Source organism: Neomonachus schauinslandi, chromosome 16, assembly GCF_002201575.2.
Source record: "Neomonachus schauinslandi chromosome 16, ASM220157v2, whole genome shotgun sequence".
Lineage (NCBI taxonomy): Eukaryota > Metazoa > Chordata > Mammalia > Carnivora > Phocidae > Neomonachus > Neomonachus schauinslandi.
Window position 1 is genome coordinate 11,059,656 of NC_058418.1, and position 9,208 is coordinate 11,068,863.

Genomic DNA, 9,208 nt, shown 5'->3' on the forward strand with positions numbered 1-9,208 from the left:
TATACCCTGGAGAAAACATCCTTACTATGCTGCTATGGATGACCTCCAGCTTTCAGTTAGAAGTGGAGATGCCTGGGGGCTAAGACTCCTGGGTCCCAGAGGAGGAGGGGGCTGAGACTCCTAGGTCCCAGAGTCCAGGATCCTGGGGTGCCTTAGTTACCACTGGATAGCGGAGCTAAAGGAACCAGGCCTGAGGCTGAGGTGGCAGGAGGGAGCGCCCCCTGGTGGGACAGCAAGGAGGACACAGTTTTCCAGAGCTGCAGAGAATATCTGGTGGGGAGAAGGTGGGGCGGGGGGGGTGGGGAGCACAGCTCACCAGTCTCTGCTCTTAACTTTGTAATAAATGTTCAACAAAGCCAGAAGAAGCTGCTGTTTCTTTCTAAACATACGTATATTCCCAATAGGCAGGTCATCAAGCGGAAGGCCCTTGTCCTGTCCACTTCCCAATCTACAAAGCAGACGCCTCCTCTAAGTCCCCTCCCAGCTCTGTAGGCCAAGACGTCCTCAATAGCGCGCCCCCCCCCCCCCCCAGATCTGAGGCTAAGAGCAAGGGCTTCAAATCCAGGATTTGGTTCAGGGTCCAAAGCCTAGCTCTGCCATCCACCGGCTGTGTGATTTTGGGCAAGCGGCTTCACCTCACCTCTAAGATGGGTTCCCATGGAACTGCTGTGAAGATGGAAACAGAGAGCGGCACAGGGGATCGGGTATTTTGTAAGAACCAAACACACAAGAGATAGTTGATCATTTTTATTATTGCTATTGATTTTCAGACAACGCGTAGCTGCTTTCTTCTGCTGCCCTTTCCCCCCCACTCATCTCACCAGAACCTAGATGACTACTCAACAAGAACCCCAAACCATCCCACATACTCATTTCAATATCTGCTAAGACTTAGACAAGAAAAGGGAAAAGGCTGGGACTTCTGGAGGTCCAACTGTGTGCTCCCTTTCTGTAAATCACCACAACCACTTCCTGCCCTGCTTCACCCCATTGTAAAGATGCAGAAACTGAGGTTTCAAGAGGAGCCAGGTCTAGAGGCCAGGAATCTGGCTGCAGGCCCCTGATTTCACACCCTGCCTGCCCTGCAGCTAAGCCCTCCTTCTGCCCTGTCTGAGGTGAGTCAGAGGCAGAGTGGCCTTGGACCTCCAACCGAGGTTTCACTTCCCACAGCAGCTTCATTCTACTTTGAAAGGCTGATTCACCCTTGCTTCCTTCGATTTGCGGGGAAGCCCGGGCTGCGAGTCATCCTTTTCTGCTGAGCTATCTTTGGATTTCCCTCCATATCCACAGCTAGCCTCATGCTTCAGCCCTGAGAGCTAAACTGGGGGCTTGTACCACCCACTGCCACAGACTGCCCTTCCTCTGGACGCCAGCCCACCTGGGAGTAAAGGAGACAGGAATTAGATGGGATGTCTGATGACATTTCCAACACCCTCCCCCTGCAGGAAGCCCTCCTGTGTTGCCAGATCCCCTACCAAACTCATTCCTCCTAGTCACACCCCACTGCCCCCGGCACACTCCTTCAGGCCTCAGCTTGGATGTCCCCTTCTCTAGGAAGCCCTTTCTGAAGCTCTCGCAGCCCCATGAATCTGTCTCTATCACAATATATTTTTTTTAAGATTTTATTTATTTGACAGAGAGAGAGAGCACAAACAGGGGGAGTGGCAGAGGGAGAGGGAGAGGGAGAAGCAGGCCCCTTACTGAGCAGGAAGCCCGACGCAGGGCTCGATCCCAGGACCCTGGGATAAGGGCCTGAGCCGAGGGCAGATGCTTAACAGACTGAGCCACCCAGGCGCCCCTCTATCACAATATTTTTTGAGCCCAGCACCTTGCTAAGTCCTTTATAGATGAATGACCTCACAAAATCTCTAAAAAGGAGGCAAAGTGGGTATTGTGGCCCTGTTTTACATACGAGGTAACTGAGGCAGAGAGATTTAAGAAACCTGCCCACAGTCACAGTAGAGATGGGGGAGCTGGGATATGACCCAGGCAGCCTGGCTCCAGAGCCCCCCACTTAGCCAAAAGGCCCATCCAGAAACTCAGAGATGACTGCACTATATTTTCATGTTTGTTCTCTACTGTGTCTTCAATGTCAAGGGCTGGCATATGCAGGGCCTCAGTGAAGATCACTGAATGAAAACACCGAACACCTGGGGTGGCCCAAACTCCTCACCTTCTATCACAGTGGTTTCTATGAGACAAGGTAGGAACTGGGTAGAAGGGGCTCTTCACTAAGAAACTAAGAGAACACATGAGAGATCTCCTGCTCTGAAGTATCTTGCCCCTGCCTACCCGCACCCATTCCCCCAGGTGGGGCATCGGTCTTGAGACCCCCCCTTCCAGCAGTTTCTGCACTTCCCCTCACAAAATCAGCACTTCCTGAAGGCCCTGCACCAGGGGCTAGGGCCGTAGGCATGAATCAGAGAGCTCTGTCAAGGGGTGTCTCACAGTGCTTTGGGCTTCTTCCCTCCCGTGCTTATTTTGCCCCCACTCCCATGAGAGGACTGGATGGGGAAAAGAGGGCCCGGAGTGGGGTGGGGTGGGGGCTTATCAGGGTTAAAGAGCTAGTCAGGAACTGAGGCTGAGGCAGACCCTGGCCTCTCTCATGCACCCGCCTCCCCAGACACCAAGGACTCTCTCAACATTCAAATATGACTGGGTCTGGCCCTGGCCCAAAACTCTTCTGGGGCTCCCACCTGCCCTTCTGTCAAAGTCTAGCTCCTTAGCTCAGCTCATTTTTTTCTTTTATCGAGAACCATTTTACATAAAGCATGCACATTTTAAATGCAGTCTCAATGAATTTTTACAGATTTATTCACCTGAGCAGCCACCACACAGATCAAGCTAGAAGTTTCCGGCCCCTTCAAAGCTCTCATGTCCCTCCCTACCCTCCTCCATCCTCAGTAACCACCATCCTGACCTCTTCTGCCCAACTCTGAACCATGCTCTATATGCTAGTGTGTACTGGCTTCTTGGGCTCCACACAGTGACCACGAGATCCATCCAGGCCGCTCCACTCTTTTTCACTGCAGAATAATATTCCATTGTGTTACTATACCCACAGGTCTCACCTGGGGGTGCTCTTCAGGCTCTGGCCCCACCCCTCCTCCAGCCTCCCCCGACCCCATCCTGGCTGCTAATGATTCTGCATCCAATTCCAGTGTGTGGGTTTTTCCCCCCCCCACCAAGCAATTCTCAGACGCTGGCTAGGTGTCCTACACTTAAACTCAATTCCACACTGTCTACCTGGAGACAGTCAGATTCCACAGGTTAAGAGCTCAATCCTGTAAGACTGCACCCCCCCCCCCCCCACCACCACCGCCAACCTTCAGATGCCAGTGGCAAGTCCGGGTTGACACCTGTGCTTCTGACCAACCAGCTACAGATCACAGGTTCCAACGAATTCCCCCTTGGGTTGCATTAATTTGCTAGAGCGGCTCACAGAACTCAGAGAAACACAGAAACATTTTACTTACTGGATTCTTCGTATATCATATATCAGTAATTATTATACACCAGGATAAAAACTCAGGAAGAGCCAGATGGAAGGGACACCCAGCTAAGGTATGGGGAAGGGTGGGAGCTACCAGACTCTCCAGGGGCACCGCTCTCCCCACATCTCCACGTGCCCACCAACCTGGAAGCTCTCGCAACCCTGTCCTTTTGGTTTTTTTTTTTTTTTTTTGTCCTTTTGGGTTTTGATGGAGGCTTCATTACATAGTCATCATTAATTAAATTATTGGCCACTGGCAACTGCTCCAACCCCCTTCTCCCTTCCCCGAAGGCCAAGGGTCAGACCTGAGATTCTAACCTCTAATCACAAGGTTGGGTCCCTGGCAATAAGCCCCCAGCCCTAGGTTACCTAGGTACTTTCCAAAAGCTGCCTCATTAACATCACAAAAGACACAGCTACCACTCTCAGCACAGAAAATTCCAATGGTTTTAAGTGCTATGAGCCAGAAATGGGACGAATACCAAATGTATTATTATAAATCATGGTATCACAGCTGCTCCTGCCAGGGGACTCCTCTTCCCCAAAATTCCTTGTTGTACCTGCCCGCCACTGTCCTCTCCCTCTTGCCGCATCCACTTAGAACAAACATCGCCAGCATTTACCCAGTTCTTCATCATGTTCATAAAGGAAACCCTACCATTTACATCAGCACCAGACTGCAGACCTATCTTGAGCTTTTCTGCTGTGTGGAATAACTGCCAACACAGAAGACACAAGAGTGGTTTTTACAATTTGGAAGGGAGGTCAGATGGCACAGCTTTCCTTTCTTTTACCAGGGTGAACGGGCCCCTCTTCAATTCAAGTCCAATTCCTCTCTCCACCTGTCCTCTGTCAGCAACCCCCCCTTTCCTCTTTCAGGACCCGGTTCCGAAGCGTATGAACATAATGAAACTTCTCCCGCCTTAAAAACACTCCACTAGCACTTCAAGCACCTTAGATCCTGCGTTATGTTTAAAGTTCACTACGTACTTACCGAACTGCAAGACATCTGGAATTCAAATTCAGAGTTTAGGTATTGTAAAATAACCAGGATGCAGAAATCCTTAAAAGCAAGTTCTTACAGAGTCCTACGACAACATGGAAGATGCTCGCAGACATAAAGAGCAAAAGAAACCAGACGCACAGGAGACCTGCTCTAAGATTTCATTTACACGAAGTTCAAGAGCAGCCACGACTTGTCTATGACCGGAGTCAGATCAGTGTGGGGTGGGGGAACTAACGGGAAAACAGCACCAAACAAATTTCTGGAGTGCTGCAGATGACCTCTATCCTGACCTGGTTAGTAGTTACAGCAGGACATACATTCCTAAAAATTCCTAAAACTTCACTGACTGTGCCCTTAAGGTCTGTGCCCTTTGCACCTTATCACACGTAAGCTCCATCTCACCAAAAAAGGGTTGAAGAAAAATACTTGTAAACTTTTCCTCGCAGCAGCTGAATTACGATATTGTGAAGTTAGACTGGGGATAAAAAGAAAGCCATGTTTTTTCTTTTTTAAAATAAATATTTATTTATTTACTTACTTGAGAGAGACACAGAATGAGAAAGAGAAAGCACAAGCGGGGTGGGAGGGCAGAGTAAGAGGGAGAAGCAGACTCCAACACCGCCCCCGCGAAGGGAGCCAGGAACCTGGGATCATGACCTGAGTTGAAGGCAGACACTTAACTGACTGAGCCACCAGGTGCCCCAAAAGCCATGTTTTCTTCATGGTGGACCCCACGCCTACCTCTAACAATTTCCCCGGACCTCTGGTCCCCAGCTGATCTCCGTCTCTTTGGAACCCTTTGTTCCCTTGGCTCCAGGTCACCTCCTCTGCTGATGTTCCTACGGTCAGCCCCTTTCTGGGGTGCTGGTCCTTCCCCTGATTCCTAGATGTGGGAGGCCCCAGGGCCTAGCCTCTGCTCTGTCCACTCACTCAGCCTGGATGGTTTTAGCCAATTCCAGGGCTTTAAGTACGATCTATATACTAAAAGCTCCAAATGGAGCATACTTGTATAGCTGCTAATAAAATGACAAGACATCTGAGATGTGCTTTTAAAAAAGTAAAGAAACTCCAAGTAAAAAGTGTGCTTATGTGTGGGAGGGGAAAAGAGAACAAGAGAAGTAAAACATAGATGACTATCAATACTGAGTGATGGGCATGTGAGAATTCTTCATACCACAATACCTATGTGTTTGCTTTTAAAATTTCACAATGCAAAAAAATTTTTTTTAATAAAATAAAATTTCATAAAGTCAGTAAAACCTGTGTATCTACAAATCCTGGTTTCTCCCCCAAAGTGTCACTCCTTACTTGATATCTAGTGAGTATCTCAGAGTAAGTTCAAAGCTTGTCAATTTCCCGTCAAGATGACTCGTAATTCATCTTCGTAAAAAAGCATTACTCTTCATCCAGTTGGTCAAGCCCAAAACCTTTAGGATAACTTTTAAGTCATCCCTGATTCATGCTTCCTCTCACACAACCCTCTTCCTGAGTCACAATCATCTCCCGTCCAGGCAAGGACATGGGTTTCCTCATCGCCTGTGTCCATGCCTGCCCAGCTGCAGGCCATCTTCCCCACAGCAACCAGCACTGCTTTAACATTTTTGTGCATAAACAGTCACATGGCTCAAAAATGCAGAAGTCTTAAACAGTCATCCTCGCAACTCTGATCCACGGGTCTATGACCCTCATCCCCACAAGCAACCACTGTCATTAATTTGGGGTGTTCACTACAGAAATTTTTATAAAACATACATCCCAACATGCTGGTCCTTGCTCACGGCCTCCAATGCTTCCTGTTATACCTGAGAAGTAACTTCCAAAGTCCTTATCATGGCCTATAAGACCCTATGTAACCTGGCTCCCCTCCATAGCTCCATTCCTAAACAATCCTTCCTCTCTTCCCCTCGCTCTGCTCTAGTCACCTGGTCACCCTGACAATCTTTGAACAGCCGGCTCCACTCCTGCTTCTTCCAGGGGTCTTTCCACTGACTGTTTTTCAGCATCTTCATATGGCTCATTTCCTTACCTTTTTTCAGGCCTCTGCTCAAATGTCACCTCCTCAGAGAGCCCTCTCCAACCACCTGTCACTCTCTGACCTCTGTCACTCAAAATTTCCTTACCCTGACTTTTCCTTCCAAGTATCTTTTACCTGACATCATCTGTTCTACTAGAACATCTGCTGCTAGAGGGCAAGTGCTCTTTCCTATTCACTGTAGGATCTCTAGCCTACAGCCACGCTTGGCAGCTTACTAAACTTCCATAATTCATTCAATAGATGAATAAAATGGACAAGTGAATGAAGAAATGAACAGATCATTTGGCAATAGCTCTCAAAATTCCCAAGTTTATACCCTGGACCCAGCAATTCTACTTCAAACAAGATATCACTGATAATACTACCATATACATACAATCAGATGTATGACGATATTTTTTTTTTTTTTTTTTAAAGATTTTATTTATTTATTTGACAGAGAAAGACACAGCGAGAGAGGGAACACAAACGGAGAGTGGGAGAGGGAGAAGCAGACTCCCTGCCGAGCAGGGAGCCCGATGCGGGACTCGATCCCGGGACTCCAGGATCATGACCTGAGCCGAAGGCAGTCGCTTAACCAACTGAGCCACCCAGGTGCCCCCAGATGTATGACGATATTAACTGCAGCAAATGTGAGAGCTAAAGTTCAGAAACAGCCTAAATGTTTATCAATAGGGAAATGGATAAAAAGCATGGTACATCCACACAACCATGTCATTAATATGAGAAAAGGCAGGTCTCTGGGTGCTTGTTTGCACCACTGACTCACCACTAGGCGGGTTGCCCGCTGCCGGGGGGAAAAAATGTGGGCTTGCTCTGTGGTGAGACAGGCTTGCATTTGAATCCAGGCCCTGCTGCTTCTTGGATAGGGGACTTCTGTAAGGACCTTCTCTCTCAGACTCATTTTCTGCATCTATCAAATGGGGAGGGGAAAAGGTTGTAGTGATGTATATAAAACACAGCCTGGTACACAGTGGGCCCAATGTCAATGTCAGGCCCCTTCTTTTTCCTTTTTAAGTCGTTTCCACCTGAGGGTTGCTCGGAGTTGTGAAACTGGCATGGACGGTGTTCTGGGATTGAGAAATTCAGTGAAGAAAAACTGATAATGACCTAACCGAGATTAAGATGCTAAAGAGGAATACTGACAAGACATAATACAGATGGCCTGATTGTCATGTGTGTCTCTGGGAAACACCCACAGTCTGGAGAATCCATCAACAGGGCTCTCAACTTAGGTCTGTGTGACTAGTGTTTTCACCAAGCCTGTGGCAGCCCGGAGACAGTTCCACCTGGCACAGGTACTGAGAAAATGGCAACAGGGATGAGGGGAGAGGGCGGCTCAGAATCAATCACTATCATTACCACTGTAAACCACAAAACATGACAACACATAGTGCTACTATGCACCAGGCACTGTTCTGGGAACTTTCATCCATTTAACTGCCGTTAATATCACAAGGTGCTGCCAACTTCATTTTAGAAACGGGGGCAGAGAGGGTTAAGGAACTTGGCTAAGGTCGGCTGCCATTTATGTGAACCCACATTTATGTGAACTCAAGCTCTTAACGCCAATGCTTTAAGAGTAGTTCCAGAAGGAAACTGGGAGCCGGTGCTTTAGGAACGGAATATGGGAACCAGAGTAGGAGACTTACTTTTATTGTGTACCCCATTAGGTGCTTCAATTCTGTCAGAATGTACCTGTATTCCCTGTTCAAATAGAAATTAGAAAACATTTCAAGTAAGATCTCAAAAGAAAAATGGTAAATCCCCCACCTCCCCATTCGCCGACATATTTATGAATAACCATCCTCTGGAGCGAGCTTTCCCCCCAAAGGTAACCGCCGGCCCTCGCTAAGGCGCTGCGCATGCGCTCTCCGCGGGCCGCGCTCTCAGCCCGGTATTCCCCTCAAGCGTGCACAGGGCTCCGCCACAGGCGTCTTCAATTTTCGGCCCTTAGTCCTGGGTTCCTCCTCCACTGCGGCCGCCGAGGGACTTAATACGTGGTCCTGTTCCACCCCCCTCCCCCCATCTCCGTCTCCCATACCTTCAGGAAAGAACCTGCCCCTGGAGACCCTTCAGGATCTGAGCTGCCCATCTGTGCGGCCTCACCTCCCACCCCGGGGGAACTCTGAATCCAAAACAGTCTAGACCTTTCCCTCTGCCTGGAGTGCTCCTGGCCGTGCTTCAGAGTCCAACCGGACCTGGGTCCTTTCCCTAAGTGATTTGATCTGTCTCCCTCCACAGAGCGGGTTGTCTTCCAGCACTCACGCCGGTCTGATTCATTCCTGTGTTCTCAGCACTTCCTCGGCCCAGGACCCAAAATTCCTCCCTGCCGCTCCACCCTACCGAATGCAGCCAACAGCACTGACGAGGCGGGACTCGAATCTGCTATCTCCGTAACCACCCTCTCCCCCTCCGTGTTACACTCCCACAGAGGCCCCCGACAGACGCGCACGCGCACTAAGGCGGAACCGCAGCGTTCTCCCTCCTCCCCCTCCGTCATCCGCATGCGTGCTGAGGCCAACCACCTCCATCGACGCATGCTCAGCCCGGCGCAGACACTCCGTTCTCGCTCGCCCAGCCCTCGGCGCATGCGTAAGGCCAGCACCCCGCGGGTCCTGCTCTCAGCTCGGAACCGCGCTACCTCCTCGTCTTCCTCTTTCGGCCCTGCGTT

The 9,208-nt window shown here is 49.5% G+C and overlaps 1 long non-coding RNA gene across 1 annotated transcript; it reads right to left on the minus strand.

The window, feature by feature from the left end:
* Nucleotides 1-7,242: 7,242 nt before the first annotated feature.
* LOC110572746 lies at nucleotides 7,243-8,754 on the minus strand. The gene is made up of 3 exons (XR_002479878.1): nucleotides 8,685-8,754; nucleotides 8,187-8,241; nucleotides 7,243-7,447 (listed from the first exon to the last, which is right to left on the minus strand). It is a non-coding gene; the product is annotated as an uncharacterized LOC110572746 (long non-coding RNA).
* Nucleotides 8,755-9,208: the final 454 nt, after the last annotated feature.